The sequence below is a fragment of the Periplaneta americana genome, chromosome 16, assembly GCF_040183065.1.
Source record: "Periplaneta americana isolate PAMFEO1 chromosome 16, P.americana_PAMFEO1_priV1, whole genome shotgun sequence".
NCBI lineage: Eukaryota > Metazoa > Arthropoda > Insecta > Blattodea > Blattidae > Periplaneta > Periplaneta americana.
In genome coordinates this window covers 184,480,916-184,498,747 of record NC_091132.1, presented here as the reverse complement: position 1 = coordinate 184,498,747, position 17,832 = coordinate 184,480,916, and the positions used below count along the sequence as shown (strand labels likewise).

Sequence of the window (17,832 nt, the reverse complement as noted above, 5' to 3'; positions counted from 1 at the left end):
TTTATTTTCAGTTATGCAGCAGTACACAAATTTTTCCCCTTTTTGTAGTAAAGAAATAGGAAAATTAATAGGCCCTACCTTATGTTTTTCTAAATATGCCACGGGTCTTGCATAAAACATTTTACTGACAATTTTACTGGAGCGACACATTTCATTTTTAAATATTCAAATTTTTCAAAATATATTTGTTAACTAGCCGTAGCTTCCATCGCGTCATCTAGTGGAAATATCGTCAGTAAGAACGTGTTTCTGTGGCAAGCCAATGTATTTTGCTTGTAAACCGACGATTTAATTTACTATTTTTTTAGACTACTTTCATTTAAATATTTATTATTCAATTCTCTGTCTTTGTTTCGATTAAATTTTCGTAGATCGTTGTCTATGTTCGGGGACAGCATTTTTAATGACTCGGGGAGGCAAAAATGTTAAATACAGCCCTGCTATCAAAGATTTCAGACTTTATTCGGAAGCTTCCATCGCGACATCTAGTGGAAATATCGTCAGTAAGAACGTGTTTCTGTGGCAAGCCAATGTATTTTGCTTGTAAACCGACGATTTAATTTACTGTGTGGGCCTAACTTCTCTTCTATTTTTTTAGACTACTTTCATTTAAATATTGATTATTCAATTCTCTGTCTTTGTTTCGATTAAATTTTCGTAGATCGTTGTCTATGTTCGGGGACAGCATTTTTAATGACTCGGGGAGGCAAAAATGTTAAATACAGCCCTGCTATCAAAGATTTCAGACTTTATTCGGAAGCTTCCATCGCGACATCTAGTGGAAATATCGTCAGTAAGAACGTGTTTCTGTGGCAAGCCAAGGAATAAGTAACGGGGACGTCGAGATTCTGTTAATTCCCGGCTGGCACTAAGAACTCGCATTAAATGTGTATGGGTGTGCACGTGTAGAGACAGCCTGCATCGTGAGTATGTCAGCGGCCTACCTGTCTAGTGTGAATGTCATGGCGGCAGGCGATCTCCTAGGATTATTAACTTCAGTTGTTTTCTGCACCGGTGAGAAATTATAGGAATTTGGACGAATACTAAATTAATAACAGAAAACAATGCGTGTATTGCGAAAAGCCATACCGTATTTCAGTGATGTCAAAGCAAGAGCATTTTTCTGACCTTGACGTCGTGAGCGGGCATCAAGCGCTAAGCATGGAAAGAGGAAGGGTTGTGTATATGAATAAGCAACCTGTTGGATTAAGAAAACAGTGATGCACAAACTTCAAACGGAAATTGAAATGTTATGTCGTTATTTTTATATGGCTTCTTTCTGTTTAATATTATCTATATTGTCTGTAAAACAAAAGTACTAACATTGATTTCTTAATATTGCAGTTGTGTTTTAAATCTTAATAACAATATAGAGCGTTAAGAAGGAATGTTCACTTAAATTCCATATTAGTACAACTATACTCTACTAAATGGATGAAACACATCATTCATAAAGAAAGTGATATCCCAAAAAAAGAGATTGAGTATGACATGATAAGTTGGAATTGATATTGATGGCACCTTTAGCCTTATAAAAGTAATAAATGAACTAATCAAAACAATATTACAGTACAAAGCAAAAAAAAAAATAGGTGAAGTGCTGTTCACATATACACATATACAAACAATTTTACCAATATAATGAGTAGGCCTACTATTCGTAACCTGCGTGCAATTTTACTAGTTCTAGAACACATGCAAACAGGAAAATTAATTTATTTCAGGACTCGCTCAATTTCTTGCATACCAAGTCAATCCTCCTATCTTTTAAAGCAGCAAACCTGTCGATGACGTCTTCATAAAATGTTTGAGTTTAACTGACGGTGGACAGTATATCTCTGTGGAAAGCTATGGGGTTAATGATGAAAGTCTCTCCTGTGATGTAGCATTCCGAGTGAAATTTTCAATCTTTTCAAACAGAAAAGCTTCTTTCATCAAAAAAAATTTTTAAAGTTATTTTATACAACTTTTCTATTTTTTTTATCAGTTTTTAAGACAAAGAGCAAATGGAACTGTACGTCGTCCAGAATTTAAAACATCTTTTTTATCCTCATATTTAAGTCCACAAAACGGCATTTCTAATAAATAACAAACCGTGTCATTTTCGGGATACATATTTCGCACTCGTTTATGAATATTTTCTATGTACTGGTACCTAAGTATTAAGGTACGTTTGTTTATGGCGATCATCGTCGGACGCACATCGCCGGCGATTATATACGCTGGCGATGATCGCCGAGAAGTGGTTTCTTTATTGACGCACATCGCTGTAGATTCTCATTTGTTTATTCCTTCATCTACTACATATGGTCAAGTAAATTAATGTAGGCCACGGACATAACCTAAAAATTATATGAATAAATCCAAGATAATGAAGTTGCTATTTATTCTAGAAGAGGGAGATGACGATATCAAAATCTCGCATGCGTATTATAAAAGGAACAAGCTACGGACTAATGAAATATTCAGGAATAGGTTTACAGAATTCTGTTTTAACACATTGATAATGAGACATCTTTATAACAACGCTACAAATTTAAGGAATATTTCAGACTCTCACCTGACCAGTTTGATTATGTTTTGAGTTTAATTGAAAATGACAATGTTAAATTACCTACAAATTTTGTCAAGACCCCTGTAACTCCAGTTGAAAGATTGGCAGTAACTCAGGTTATGAACTGATTATTATTATTATTATTATTATTATTATTATTATTATTATTATTATTATTATTATTATTATTATTATTTTCTGGGACACAAAAAACCCAGATGAACAATGCATTACAAAAGAAGAACTACAAGAAGCATTAAAGAAGACGAAAAATAGTAAATCACCTGGAGAAGATAACCTAAATTCAGAATTGTATAAATATGCAGGAGATCTATTTCAAGAAAGATTACTAAGATTTCTAAACAGAATATATCTGACTGCCACTTTACCGGAAGAATGGAAAAATAGTGTAATTATTCCCATATATAAAACAGGAGATAAACAGAATGTTGAAAACTATAGAGGGATTAGTATCCTCAACACATGTTATAAGATATTTAGTAGGATTTTAAATGAAAAATTAAAAAAACATGCTGAAACTTTCCTTCTGGAGTGTCAAAATGGCTTTAGAAAAGGAAGATCATGTGTAGATCCATTATTTAGTATCAAACTATTGTTGGAAAAAAGAAGAGAATTTAATTTAGAAACCCATATAGCTTTTATTGATTTTGTGAAAGCTTTTGATAAAGTCCGAAGAGACCTTTTATTCGACATATTACAAGAAAAAAATATTCCAAATTTGCTATTCCAAAATATAATAGAAATCTACACGGACAGCAAAATAAGTGTCAAAATAAATAACTGTATATCCGAAAGAAAATTAGTTAATAATGGAGTTCGACAAGGTTGTCCACTATCACCAACTTTATTTAATATTTATGTAAATGAAATTATTTTAAAATGGAACCAAATCTACACATCAGGAATCAAAATAACCAGTGCTCTAACATTAAATACCTTACTCTATGCCGATGATCAAGTCATAATTTCCAATTCAGAGGATAATTTACAAAGAGGATTGTATACATTAAATGAAATATTAAAAGATTTTGGGATGGAAATTTCAGCACAAAAATCAAAAGTAATGGCATTTTTAGGACAAGACCCAGTGAGAAGTAAGATAATACACAATAACCAATGCCTCGAACAAGTGCAAAATTTCAATTATCTGGGTTGTGAAATATCTTATCAAAATGAAAAAGATGTGAACAAGAAAATTACCAAATTTACACAAATTCTAGGAATAATAAACAATACATTAAAAGCTAAATTAGTACAAAAATCTACAAGAATAAAAATATATAATACACTAGCATTACCCACCCTTCTATACGGAAGCGAGATTTGGACATTAAAGAAAAAAGACATGAACAGAATCAAAGCAACGGAAATGAAATTTTTCAGGAGAACAGCAGGATATACTCTTTTAGACCGAAAAAGGAATGAAGAAATTTTAGAACAATTAGAAGTAGAGTCAGTAGAAGAAAAAATCACCAGATACAAATTCAATTGGCTAGATCATGTAAGAAGAATGGAAAATTCAAGAATCCCAAAAATTATGATGCAATATAAACCTAGAGGACATCGTCGACCAGGAAGACCGTTAAGAAGACTGCTAGATGGGGCCGAAACAGGTCTACAGAGGCCTAATTCGTGAAGGATGATGATGATTATTATTATTATTATTATTATTATTATTATTATTATTATTATTATTATGATACTGTATTACATTGCATGATGTATTCCAAACAATAATTAAAAAAAAAATTGGCTAAACTAGCGCTGAGGTAGTTCCCTTCGTAATCCGCTTACATACTTTACATGTACGAACATGTGACAGGTTAGGTTTGGTTCGTTTGAGCTTTTATTATGCCTTGTATATACGATCAACTGCATCTCTACAAAAAAAAAAAAAAAACACTATATTTCAGAATACCGCGTAAGTACTTAGGTAGGCCTAGTCACAGAAAACTTACAGAAGAGAGAATTTCCCCCTTACCCAACACTGAACGAAATTCTCTGGGGCTCGAACGTGATAAAAATGTAATATGTAATGTAAGGGTTTATTGTTTAATTTGTTTATTAATTCACAGGCTCATATTAAAAAGAGCATTATGTTGTGACACATATTCAATAATAATAATAATTTCGTCTTCAGACCGCGAAAAATTACAAAACGTCTTGATTTGTTTAGCAGCCAAAACCTACAGACGTGGTTAACGTGTACAGATTAGATATTCGATATTACAACATGACCTTGTCTAAATATCGATTATTGAACACGAATGCGGCGATGTGCGTCCTGAATTTGCTTCAGAAGCAACCTCCAGCGATCTGCGTCGCGTCCAACGAACTGCGCTGGCGATCTTCGCTGTAAAGAAACCGTGCCCATTCATTTCAACTGCCTACAACTACGGCGACAATCGCTGGCGATGTGCGTCCGGCGATGATCGCCGTAAACAAACCGTACCTTAAGGAAATTCTCAATATCCAGATCGCAACAATAGGAAATATTGACCTCTGCCTCCTTGAATAACACTATCGTTAAGAAGAATGTATGGATATCCCATAGACATTTTAATACCCCCCCCCCTACGTGCAGTACATCACATTCGAAGAAATTAAAAATGGAAATATAAATTACAAATGTGTGTAAAGCAGAAGTTTAACATTCATCTTATTTGGATAACAGATAATTTCTAATTTCCGAGTCTCTTGTACTTGATATTAATTGAAAACAAAAATACAAATTATTGCCCGAATCTGATGGGCGACAGGCGGGTATTAATGTCAACAGCAACAATCAACATATTAGAAATTATAATTATGTTTCAAGATCTATCGTTCTCATTCATTGACGAATTGCTCAAATATGGTTCATGCTCGACCATGCCGAAATTTAATAATTATACACCTGGTAGCAGCCCTTTAATGCACCTCATTAAAGTACACCTATTCATTAAAGTTCAGGTGTTCCACCAATCACAAAACACCATTGTAGCAATATGAAAGCGCAAGTATCGATTATTCTCGGATATGCAATCGAAAGACAACTAGCGAAACGTCAGGGAGGCTGGAAATCCAATACTGTCACAGAAGGTTGTTCTGTTACTATAATAATTAGCGTTAATTGTAAATAATATTCAAATAAATTCAATTTGTCATCTCGTTTTTCAATGTCTAAATCAATTTCAAGGTTATATCAAGATTAATGTTTATTTTACTCTCTAGATTATATCAAGGTCAATGACATTTGTTTCTCGGAAAAAATCAATACTTTCGCGTATGCGCAAATCTCACAATTTACGAGATATTGCACAAGGTCACTTCCGCTCCCCAGTCAGATAAGAATAACATGAATACTTATGAATAATTTCAAGTTAGAAATATGGTGGAGCCTATAATGGTAATTAAGACGCTCGTATGAAAATTATGAAACTCGCTTGCGCTCGTTTCATAAACATACTCGCGTCTTAATACTCGTATGAAAATTATGAAACTCGCTTGCGCTCGTTTCATAAACATACTCGCGTCTTAATTACTACCATTATAAGCACGTTGCATAATGTATTATTATAAATCACAGTTAACAGTGACCTAAAAAAAATGTTTCAAGGGGTGGAGGTACATCATTGGCCTGCAAAAAATTAGTGAAATTCATTTGTTTACATCTCAGATACTATAAAAGCTAAATGAACAAAACTTTTCATGCTTAATACACATGCATTACATTTTATAAAACACTATTCAGAATATTAAAATAGCTAATAATTACCTATAAAAATATTATCAAATTTGCATATTTTTTGCAACCGTAAAGCATTTACATAACAAAATACACAATTAATTACATATCTGCAGGATTATTTTACTGGAATGTTTCAAAGATCTACATCAACAACATAGTCTAGGATTTTGAGCTCTAGAGTATGCCATTAGGAAAGTTCAGGATAACACAGAGGGTTTGGAATTGAACGGGTTACATCAGCTTCTTGTCTATGCGGATGACGTGAATATGTCAGCAGAAAACCCACAAACGATTAGGGAAAACACGGAAATTCTACTTGAAGCGAGTAAAGCGATAGGGTTGGAAGTAAATCCCGAAAAGACTAAGTATATGATTATGTCTCGTGACCAGAATATTGTACGAAATGGAACTATAAAAATTGGAGATTTATCCTTCGAAGAGGGGGAAAAGTTCAAATATCTTGGAGCAACAGTAACAAATATAAATGATACTCGGGAGGAAATTAAACGCAGAATAAATATGGAAAATGCGTGTTATTATTCGGTTGGAAGCTTTTGTCATCTAGTGCCCTGTAAAAAAATCTGAAAGTTAGAATTTACAAAACAGTTATATTACCGGTTTTTCTATATGGTTGTGAAACTTGGACTCTCACTTTGAGAGAGTAACAGAGATTAAGAGTGTTTGAGAATAAGGTTCTTAGGAAAATATTTGGAGCTAAGAGGAATGAAGTTACAGGAGAATGGAGAAAGTTACACAACGCAGAGCTGCACGCATTGCATTCTTCACCTGACATAATTACGAACATTAAATCCAGACGTTTGAGATGGGCAGGGTATGTAGCACGTACGGGCGAATCTAGAAATGCATATAGAGTGTTAGTTGGGAGGCCGGCGGGAGAAAGACTTTTGGGGAGGCCAAGACGTAGATGGGAAGATAATATTAAAATGGATTTGAGGGAGGTGGGATATGATGGTAGAGATTGGACTAATCTTGCTCAGTATAGGGACCAATGGCGGGCTTATGTGAGGGCGGCAATGAACCTCCGGGTTCCTTAAAAGTAAGTAAATAATTAGTTTACGTGTAGGCCTAAGGTCAATATATTTACACCGTAATATTATCTATATTCTTAAACACAACTAACACATAATGAGGATAAAAGCGTACAAAAAAAAACCGTAAGGCTATCTGTATGCCAAAGATGACTGCTGAATCGAACAGCACATCTGTAAAATTCAAAATGCCATCTGTAGAGACTGCAGTGTTACCTCAGCGCTGGAGAATGAAACGTGATTCTTACAGGAGGGGAAATAACGGTATTCAAAACCACGCAGGGAGAACACCCAACAAAAAATTATCTGGGAGCACAAAGGCAAGAAAAAAAAGAAATCGGGTTATAAGGTTATGGGAAAGGCTGCAGAGATGTTGAAGAGGAAGAGTCACGTGACGAGACACTTTCCTTCAGAAGGAGCATTCGAACTGTCAAGAGAATATTTCCTTCGCAAATGACCTCACTGCAACGTTCAATGTGTTCGCGACACCACATAGTTGCGTCAACCTCCCTTCACTTATGCAGGCGAGAGAAAGGAAAGTGCATGACGTCACCTGAATGTCACGGTGAACCAGTGAATCCGGCCCTCCGCCTATACTTCCAGACTTTCGCACAGCAGAGAAAAGATTTCGATTCTCATCACATCTAGCGTTTGCATGTCAAGACTTGCACGACGGCCATATAAAAGTTTGATTATTTAATTTGGTTTACCTTCTTTGAGCATCATGGCTGCCATAGTCAAAATTATAATATTTACAGGATTATAATTTAAACATCCATTATTATTATTATTATTATTATTATTATTATTATTATTATTATTAGTAGTAGTAGTAGTAGTAGTAGTATTATTATTGTTGTTGTTACCATTATTATTATCATTGCTATTATTATTATTATTTACTCACTGGCTTTTAAGGAACCCGGAGGTTCATTGCCGCCCTCACATAAGCCCGCCCTTGGTCCCTATCCTGAGCAAGATTAATCCATTCATCATCATATCCCACCTCCCTTAACTCCATTTTAATATTATCTTCCCATCTACGTCTCGGCCTCCCCAGAGGTCTTTTTCCTTCCGGCCTCCAATTAATGGAACATACAAGTTGCAGAAACCTGCAAAAAAGTATTCTCATTAATCCACTCGTTTAGACGATTGAAGAATTTTCTACTCTTTTCCATGAAAAAAATGTTAGTGCAAACACTCGTGATACCCCACTTCGATTACTGTGATATTCTGTTTACTGACCTAAGCGTTACTTCGGCGCAGAGACTACAACGTGTTCATAATATGTGCGTCCGTTTCGTCTGCAATATTCGCCGGGCTGATCACGTAACACCATCCCTCGAAATGCTGTCCTGGCTCCGTCTAGAAGATCGTAGGAAAATCCACTGTCTTTCCCTTCTCTTTCACATATTGCATTTCTCCACTCCTGTCTATCTTGCGTCTCGTTTTCAAAATTTATCCACCCATCATAACCTAGACACACGATCACAACACTCCTCAATATTATCCATTCCCTCCCACCGAACATCCTCATATTCATCTTCTTTCACTGTGGCTGTTCCTCGGCTTTGGAATTCCCTACCGAGTAATGTCAGGGACTGTCAGACATCAAACCAATTTAAGAATAGGCTAACGAAATATTTTTCTAACAATTCTTGTTAACAATAATAGCTGTTTCAAGTTTCTCAATGTTTAATTGTTATATATATATATATATATGTATATATATATATATATATATCACATATAAATATCTAAATTATCTCATTATTATTACCTTTACCTTACCTTTACTATTATTATTATTATTATTATTATTATTATTATTATTATTATTATTATAACTATTTCTTACCAATGTTTATTATTGTCACACTAACATTAGTTATCCAATTTTCATTATTTCTTTCATGTTGTTTTATGATCTAGATATTAATGTAATAACTATGTAAGCAAATGTATTTAATTAGAATTAGAGTCTGGCTGGGAGGAAGAGAAGGCCTACTGGCCTTAACTTTGCCAGATTAAATAAATTATTATTATTATTATTATTATTATTATTATTATTATTATTATTATTACTCTATATGCATTTCTGGATTCGCCCATACGTGCTACAGGCCCTGACCATCTCAAACGTCTGGATTTTATGTTCCTAACTAAGTCAAGTGAAGAATACAATGCGTGCAGTTCTGTGTTGTGTAACTTTCTCCATTCACCTGTAACTTCATCCCTCTTACTTACTACTTACTTACTTACTTACTCACTTACTGGCTTTTAAGGAACCCGGAGGTTCATTGCCGCCCTCACATAAGCCCGGCATTGGTCCCTATCCTGAGCAAGATTAATCCAGTCTCTATCATCATATTCCACCTCCCTCAAATCCATTTTAACATTATCTTCCCACCTACGTCTCGGCCTCCCCAAAGGTCTTTTTCCCTCAGGCTTCCCAAGTAACACTCTATATGCATTCCTGGATTCGCCCATACGTGCTACATGTCCTGCCCATCTCAAATGATTCTATATCTAGCTAGTTCTTTTGCTAATAATGTTACCCCTCCTGTTCTATAAAGACTAGTTACGTTCCATGTGCCAAATCTTATAACCTTTTTCCTTTGCTGTGGTCGTGCCGGAGAATCAGTCCCATTCCGAGGCTTACTGTTAGGTTTCGTAACAAGCTGTTTTTTGCGGTGATGGGTTGTTAGCCCTTCGCCCAACCCCCAAGCTGGAGGACCACCCCTTACCGGCTGTCCACGACTGCTTATTCAATATATTCGCAGCTACCCTCCATATCTGGAGGCCGTCTCCTCTATCCGCAACCTGAGGACGCGCCATGCCGTGGTGATAGGGACCCACAATACATGGACTTCATCCCTCTTAGCCCCAAATATTTTCCTGAGAACCTTATTCTCAAACACCCTTAGCCTATGTTCCTCTCTCAAAGTGAGAGTCTAAGTTTCACAACCATAAAGAACAACCGGTAATATAACTGTTTTATAAATTCTAACTTTCAGATTTTTTGACAGCAGACTGGATGATAAGAGTTTATCAACCGAATAATAACACGCATTTCCCATATTTATTCTGCGTTTAATTTCCTCCCGAGTATCATTTATATTTGTTACTGTTGCTCCAAGATATTTGAACTTCTCCACCTCTTCGAAAGATAAATTTCCAATTTTTATATTTCCATTTCGTACAATATTCTCGTCACGAGACATAATCATATACTTTGTCTTTTCAGGATTTATTTCCAAACCTATCTCTTTACTTGCTTCCAGCAAAATCCTCGTGTTTTCCCTAATCGTTTGTGGATTTTCTCCTAACATATTCACGTCATCCGCATAGACAAGCAGCTGATGTAACCCGTTCAATTCCAAACCCTCTCTGTTATCCTGGACTTTCCTAATGGCATACTCTAGAGCAAAGTTAAAAAGTAAAGGTGATAGTGCATCTCCTTGCTTTAGCCCGCACTGAATTGGAAATGCATCTGACAGAAACTGACCTATACGAACTCTGCTGTACGTTTCACTGAGACACATTTCAATTAATCGAACTAGTTTCTTGGGAATACCAAATTCAATAAGAATATCGTATAAAACTTCTCTCTTAACTGAGTCGTATGCCTTTTTGAAATCCATGAATAACTGATGCACTGTACCCTTATACTACCATTTTTTTTCTCCATTATCTGTCGAATACAAAATATCTGGTCAATAGTTGATCTATTACGCCTAAAACCACACTGATGATCCCCAATAATTTCATCTACGTACGGAGTTAATCTTCTCAAAAGAATATTGGACAAAATTTTATACGACGTCAACAAAAGTGATATTATTATTATTATTATTATTATTATTATTATTATTATTATTATTATTATATTATCACTATTTACAAGTCTATGAGACCAATACGTTCCTTTATTATAGTCAATTGTCAACACTTGTGGAGGAACGGTTAGCGCGTCTGGCAGCGAAACCAGGTGGCCCGGGTTCGAATCCCGGTCGGGGTAAGTCACCTGGTTGAGGTTTTTCCCAGGGCTTTCTCTCAATCCAAAGCAAATGCTGGATAACTATTGGTGATGGACCCCGGACTCATTTCACCGGCATTATCACCTTCATCTCATTCAGACACTAAATAACCTGAGAAGTTGCCACAGCGTCGTAAAATAACCTACTAAAAGTATATAGTCAATTGTAAAAATTAAATCATAAATATAAGCGCACATGCTTACAACAATAAATTAAAAATTTATCATCACTAAGATTTAAAAAGTAATCAATGTGCCAAAAATGTCTGCCAATCAGCCAACCAGAAGTTCGTTCCCTAACAACTTTCGTGTCTAAATGAAATAATTATTTAGGAAATGTATTATTTATTCATTCAAAGTGTTCTGCCCAAGGGCAGGTCTTTCACTCCAAACCCAGCATTCACCAATCTTTCCTATTTTCTGCCTTCCTCTTTGTCTCCTCATATGATCCATATATCTTAATGTCGTCTATCATCTGGTATCTTCTTCTGCCCCGAACTCTTCTCCCGTGCATCATTCCTTTCAGTGTCTTTTTCATAATGCAATTTCTTCTCAGCGAGTGACTCAACCAATTCCTTTTCTTCTTTCTGATCAGTTTCAGCATCATTCTTTCTTCATCCACTCTTTCCAGCACAGCGTTTCTTATTCTGTGTCCACTTCACACGCTCCATTCTTCTCCATATCCACGTTTCAAATGCTTCTATTCGCGTCTCTTCTCTTCGTCGTGATGTCCATGTTTCTGCCCCATACAATGCTACACTCCACATAAAGCACTTCACTAGTGTCTCCCTTAGCTCTTTTTCCAGAGGTCCGCAGAAGATGCTCCTTTTTCTATTAAAAACTTCCTTTGCCATGGCTATATCTGTGGATATACTATCAAAAACGCGCAAAAAGTTAAAATCGACATCGGAGCGAGTTACGAAACTTTCGAATTGAAAGAACGATACTGTACTCCAACCGGGAGAAAGTCCCAGGGGAATGAGACGCAGCAGGGTAAAGCTGTGAATAAATGTTGGTGTCATAAGGTCACACACGTGGGTACACGCATCTCCATTCGCTAACTCTCAAAGCACAAACGATAACACTGATATACACATACTTATACTACCCTAGTTACAAAATTAGATCACGGTTAATCTTCTGGGTTGCTATTCATAGACGTTTCGCTAGCCCGCGCTACGAGCGTGCTAAACTAGCCCCGGCTATCGACTGATTACTTGTACAGGATTCATATCATATCATAACGCTAACACTGGTCTATGAATACGAAAAACGTTAGTTCGCTGATCATCACATCTATAATAATAATAAATCTGTAGCCGAAATTTTTCTGCTAATTTTCGATTTTCCAAAACTAATTGGTCCTAACATATATAATTAACCACCCTGAAACCGAAAATCGCTTTCTTGAAATTTTTGTTTGTATGTCTGTCTGTCTGTCTGTATGTTTGTTACCTTTTCACGCGATAATGGCTGAACGGATTTCGATGAAAATTGGAATATAAATTAAGTTCGTTGTAACTTAGATTTTAGGCTATATGGCATTCAAAATACATTATTTAAAAGGGGGGTTATAAGGGACCTGAATTAAATAAATCGAAATATTTCGCTTATTATTAATTTTTGTGAAAAATGTTACATAACAAAAGTTTCTTTAAAAATGATTTCTGATAAGTTTCATTCTCTGAAAAATTTTGATAGGACTGATATTTAATGAGATAAATTAGTTTTAAAATTAAAATAACTGCCATCTAAGGCCGTGTAATGAATTAAAAAACAAATGACTTCGTCTATAAGGGGCCTTGGACAGCAACAATCGAAAGCTATGAAAGATAGCCTACAGAGACTGTTTCTGTGATTGTATGAAGTAATATCGGAAGCTAAATTAACCGATTTGTATAATTATTATTTCACCATTGGAAAGTGTAGTTTCTCTAGATGGACATAATGCTATAATATTATTACAGTTATTATAATATAATTATAATATAATTTAAGTTATTTGAAGGGTTCACAACCATAGTGGGCCAAGCGCCATTTACTGAATACTAGAAAACAAGGGATAAAATTAAATTATTACCATAATTCAATGGAAACCTATAACAAGTAAAATAAAATATACACATTAAATCTAAATGACGTCAATCTACATTAAACTATGGTTGCATGTAATAAAAATTAAGAAACAGGTTAAAGGAATTGTCATTGCACCAAATGAGTGTCTCTGGACCAAAATGATCGCATTTTAATTATTTGGATGCAATTTAAATTAAGTAACATATTAAACGATTTATCCTTCTATCAAACACGAATATTCCCTGGATCAAACGTCCTATTTTAATTATGTAATTACTTTATATTTATTTCTAACGGGTGCAGCGGAGCGCACGGGTACGGCTAGTAACTACATAAAAATATATATCCGTGGATTTCGTTATGGGTTAGATGACGGGGTAACTAAGTGACATGAGGCCGAGGAATGTGAAAATGTTTCAATGATTTAAACAAGTTTTCTCTCCCGTGTGCAGTCGAAGTTTCACCTATATATTTATTTTAACTGTAAAAATAATCTTATTCCAGTAAATCCTTTATAATTCGGACTGGATGTTCCCCCATTTAGTCCGAATTATCTAGTCAGTGATATATGCAATGGAGAGGGAAAGGAATTGGCCACCCTACCCCATTATCTCCTGGCCTAGGTACCTCGTGAATGATACCTTATTGGTGTCGCTTATATGTCTTCGGACAGTTCGAATTAGTGCGCTTCTATTGTAGTTAAATGAGTAAATATATGAAGAGCTCATACATTGGAATCGAAACGGACCATGTGTGGTGGTAATAATATTAGAGACTGGATTTTTATGTAATTACATATTATATTCCTTTCAACCTAACCGTATGTAAATAACAAAGCTTTGCGAATCTTGTAATTACCATTAATATATTAAAATTTGATACCACATATTTACCCCACATTACATATTATGGCTTGGTATTACATAAATCTACATATTTAGGGAGTTTATTCATTTTTACTTCTTTAAAAGGAAAAAGAAATCTTCTGCAGGGGAAGTTTGCAATTCGAAATACACAGATTTAAAAAGCCTTTTTACCTACCCGAGAAAGGATATATTTCGGGACGAAACATAACATCTAGTTCCAGGAAGTAAAAGCGGCATTCACCCCTTACCGCCCACTGTAAATATGAGTGAACAAAAGGCAACCTTTCTCATACAACTACCCTGTATTGTAAAAATCAAGAAGGGAATAATCTCATACGCATAAGCGGACGACATAGTAGTAGGGTCTAAAAGACCTTACAAAGCTACAAGAAACAATAAACATCATGGTAAAATGGTGCAATAAAAACAAATTTGATATAAATGTGCACAAGACAGAAATGATGATACTCAGAAACGGCGGAAGAGCACCAGAAACAGTAGAAATCGTCATGAAGAACAGAAAATTAAAAATTGTACGAGACTACAAATATCTAGGGTTAACAATACAAACCAGCACAGATATTGATATTAAATATTTTCATGATTTTACATATTTTGGTACATATTCAGCTTATTTTTCTTACATAAATATGTATACATTTCACACCTTGATATTACATAAAAATCCGTTCCCTGGCAATAATGTAAGAATTAAGCCTAAACATACCTTGGAAACAATGTAACCACAAATAGAGCGCATATATTTAAACTAGCAGTAAAAAACCAGAGATCGTTTCTAGATACATGATGATGATGATTTTTAGTTGGTTATTTATCAACTACTAGGTTATTTAGCGTCGATGAGATTGGTGATAGCGAGATGGTATTTGGTGAAATGAAGCCGAGGATTCGCCATAGATTACCTGGCAGATGATGATGATGATGATGATGATGATGGTGCTTAATGTAGGCAGACGTAGTAAAGATGGATAACATACAGATGCATACTAAATGGGATCGGAACGGTGCAATGTTTACACTACGAAATACATGAGGAAGAAAAATAGATGATGATGATGATGATGATACCCCGTACATTGGAGAGTGCTCGTTTCTTCAACAGACGCCAGACAACGGAGCACAAATATGGAATCAAACGAGACTTTGCTATTAATAACTTATGACTGTTTCGCTTCTTAACCCCGTAAAAAGTGACAGTAAAGGTGACCCGCCATGAGACTGAACAGGTAAGAGATTTGAACGTCAGTACTAGAAGGAGTGACGAAAATCTGAGTATCTGACTGACGACGGTGCTACACCGTGTTGGTCCAAAATCCTGAGATCATTGCACACTGTCTACAACACATCCCTCTCGAAAACTCGCATGCATTCCCCTGCGTCCAACGTAACAAAAATACATAATTATGCATTATGTGTACAGCACAACAGAACGTGGACAGAACATCAATTATTTTATAATGAAACTACCCAATACAGGTCTTTTTTTTTCACGCATGCATCTCGCAGACTCCAGCTTCCTGTCAACATACTCCCTCACGAGTTGGAAGAGCAACCTGACACCATCTTCCGCGCTTTGTCCCGTTCTTCCAATTACGGTAATATTACGAATAGCGGCAACGAAGCGTTGAGTGGCACACACCCCAACTACGTCACTCTCACAGCCCGCCGTGAACATTGGGGCTGCACTATCGCCTTGTCAAACACTAAGCAATTGAAATGACGCCACTGCATCTTCATGGTCACTGTTTCTCGCCACTTTAGTATAACTTACAATAGCAAGAAAGCGGCCATACATACGAGGTTAACCAATATTACACACGTCCTGCCGACATTATCACACTTTCAAACTCGTTCTACAGTTATCTGTCTTACCTGCGGTTTAATCACATTACGTAGGTTCCTTCCTCAAGCAATACACATATTCACAGCTTGCAGTTGCACTAAATACAAATTTAAACAACAATATATATCCTTTCCAGAACACAGGAAACAGAACTTCGAAAATTGTCAAACGCATGCAACAGGCATTTGTCTTACCTACACGTGTGACAGCGTTCAGTTACCGCGCGTTGTAATCCAACATAAGACCACCACGGCCAGCTTGTAACTGAACAGGGAGGCCACGCAGCGCTTCCCCCACCACTGACTGGAGAGGGGGCTACGGAGAGGGGGTGATTATTGTTGTCTGCAACCGTCGTCGGCTCGGGGAGCGTCAAAAGAACCCGGATTAGGTCAAAGGGGGTCAAAGCGAATAGATAAGAAAAACAACTGACAGAGGTCAGCGATTAGTAGACATACTAATACAAGTTCATAAAAAATATATGAATAACGCTCTGTTTCGGGGTTGCCTGCTATATTATGTAATAGAACTTATTGACTATGTTAGAATAAATTAACAAGGAACAATAACAATTAATGACTCAAAGATGATTAAAAGCAATAGTAATGGAGTAGTAATACATACAGTGCAATACGTTCCTGCACACATCACACACACAATCACAACACTCGATTAAAATGAAAGCACCTGCTGTCTGTTGTGAAGTATGGACGTGAAATATGATTTTAAAAGAAATTATTTTACAAACGGAATCGTTAAAGATGACATAACGAGACAAATGAGGAATGGTTGCACATGTAATGTTTAATGTAGAATGTTTTTATTTTCGCTGGAAGAGTTAAGGCCATAAGCCTTAATACAGAAGTGACATAAGTAATACAGTATTTAAATTATAAATATTTACAATACACTAAACATTCTACAGCAATAGCCTTGAGTTACATTTTACTAGTGTGTGTTATTTTAATTAGATCTATTTAACAGATAAAGGCTATGCGAAAAAGTATTAGGAACTAATGTGATTCAATTCATTCTATGTATAGAGTTTTCTATAGCACGCGACACTGAATATTTTTTTGACGAAAAAACTGAACAAATGGTCTAATTTTCAGAGGCAAGGTAGTTTAGAATATGAAAAATCAGTTGATTTAAAACATATTATAAAATAGATACAATTGAAAGAGTTGATCGGTGTAGATAACCTAAAAGGGATTATTTAAGTTGTGAACCAATGAAGTAGAACACTTCAAAATAAAACGTGAAACGCACATTTCACTTCACTTACTATATGCAAAGCACACGAAAAGCCTAAACTAATCTAACATAACCTAACTTGCTCTGCTACAGATTTGTATATGCAAGGCATACCAAAAACCTAAACTAACATAACCTAACTTGTCACAGATTCGTATATACAAGACTTACGAAAAGCCTAAACTAAGCTAATTTAACCTAACCTGTCACAGATTCCCGCACCGGAAAACTTAGAAAAATTCACGTTGGAAGTTTCAGCGTCGCGTGTTATAGAAAAGCCGAATTATAATTAAGTTCAGTTAGCTAGTTAAAAGATGAAAATTAATTTAATAGTAGGCTAGTTTACTGTAACTGTGCTAAGGAGATCAAAATCGAATTATAA

The 17,832-nt window shown here is 35.6% G+C and overlaps 1 protein-coding gene across 6 annotated transcripts in view; it reads right to left on the bottom strand.

The window, feature by feature from the left end:
* LOC138692219 (uncharacterized) overlaps positions 1-16,513 on the bottom strand; it is a 218,348-nt gene extending 201,835 nt beyond the window's left edge. For 3 of the 6 annotated variants that reach the window (XM_069815327.1, XM_069815332.1, XM_069815333.1), the window contains exon 1: positions 16,394-16,513. The gene's annotated coding sequence lies outside the window, so the exon portion shown is untranslated. Of the gene's footprint in view, positions 1-16,228; positions 16,297-16,393 lie in introns of all 6 variants that reach the window. The other 3 variants (XM_069815329.1, XM_069815330.1, XM_069815331.1) reach the window with 3 other exon arrangements.
* Positions 16,514-17,832: the final 1,319 nt, after the last annotated feature.